Here is a 1,701-nt window from a genome sequence, read left to right on the forward strand (position 1 = left end):
CTCTCACCTCAGCCTCCCAAAGTGCTGGGATAACAGGCGTGAGTCACTGTGCCCCGCCGTGAACACAAAGAATTTTAACAGACACAAGATGTAGATGTGAAGGAACAGATGAATGAATAGACGCATGCTGGACAGGAAGGAGTGAAGGGATGAGTGGATAGGTAGGAATGAGTGGCTAAGTGGAGGAGGGCAGTGCTGCTCACAGCAGTTCACGAGCTAAGTGGTAAAGTGAGTCCCAGGCCTTTGACGGATAAGAGGGAAAGAGGGGATGTTACTCCCTCAGCCTTACCCATAGGAGGAGTAATGTGAACTGATTTTAGGGGCAAACAGGAATCTTACCCCCAAATCTCACTCTAGTGTACTAGAAATCCTTCACTTCTGTATCTTTTAACTAAGAAGGAAATAAATAACATTGTCAGACCCTCATTGCACAGATAAGGAAACTTAGGCCTACAAAGGGCAAGTGCTTTGCCAAAATGTAACAAGTGGGTTTGGAGCTGCAATGGGACTAGAGCTTAGGTCTCTTAATTCCCATTCCTTGCTTTTTTCACCACCCAAAGCTGACACTGGAATGACTATGGTGCAAAATTTCCAAACCCTAATTTGAGGAAATTCCCCAAGGGGACGTTTTCATGCAAGCTGGAGAGCTTCAAAATGTACTGAATGCCTAGGAAGGTTCTAAGGGCCCTAATACTCTAACCTAACACTAGAAAGCAGGAGAAGCAGCATAGTGGGGAAGCAGGCGACTGGGACCCCCGTCCCTGAGAATGGAAGTAATAGGCAAGAAGCCAAGGGGCTTCCCAGGACCAGCTAAAAAAGGGCAGCATCCAGACTACAACTGGAGTCCTGTAAGATTCTGAAACTTTGTTACTTCCTTTCTAAGGCTTCCTTCCTAAGCCTGTCTGTGAAACTCTTTGAAACGGGTATTTGTACTAGCCTGCAAAGACAGCCAGGAAGGGAGAAGGAAGGATCACGTCCCCTTCCGTGACCAGGCTCTGAGAGACAGAAATCCAGTGAAGGACAGAGCATGGGGCTGAGTGTCTGTAGCCCACTGCACTGAGGGCAGGAGAGCTCAGGGCAGGTCTGAGTCATCACCATTTTCTGTGTGTTTCTTCCTAATAAGTGAAATAATGTGTAGTGTTTAGCATGGTGCCTGACAGCTCACAGAAAATCCCCAACTTCCCCTCCCCCACCGCCATGTCTCCTAACTCTCAGGTAAGATGAACATCTCTACTGGGAGGGGAAGCCACTGAGGGAAGAAATGCTGGCACCTCGACAATTGGGGAAAGAAAGGGAAGGAACGGTCTTCCAAGTATCTACTTTGTGCCAGAAATGGTGTTGGGCAATTTATTGATTGCCTCATTTAATCCTTTGAAATATCCTAGGAGTTAGGTATTCTCAGCCCCATTTCCAGAAAGGAAACCAAGGTGAAAAATAGTTAATAATTTGTTCAAAAACATATGAAAAAGTGCCAGGAATGGTGGCTCACTCCTATAATCCTAGCACTTTGGGAGGCCAAGGCGGGCGGATCACTTGAGTTCAGGAGTTTGAGACCAGCCTGGTCAACAAGGTGAAATGCTGTGTCTACTAAAAATACAAAAATTAGCCAGAAATCACTTGAACCTGGGAGGCGGAGGTTGTAGTGAGCCAAGATCGTGCCACTGTACTTCAGCCTGGGCAACAGAGTGAGATGCCATCTCA

The sequence above is a fragment of the Mandrillus leucophaeus genome, unplaced genomic scaffold (assembly GCF_000951045.1).
Source record: "Mandrillus leucophaeus isolate KB7577 unplaced genomic scaffold, Mleu.le_1.0 Scaffold590, whole genome shotgun sequence".
NCBI lineage: Eukaryota > Metazoa > Chordata > Mammalia > Primates > Cercopithecidae > Mandrillus > Mandrillus leucophaeus.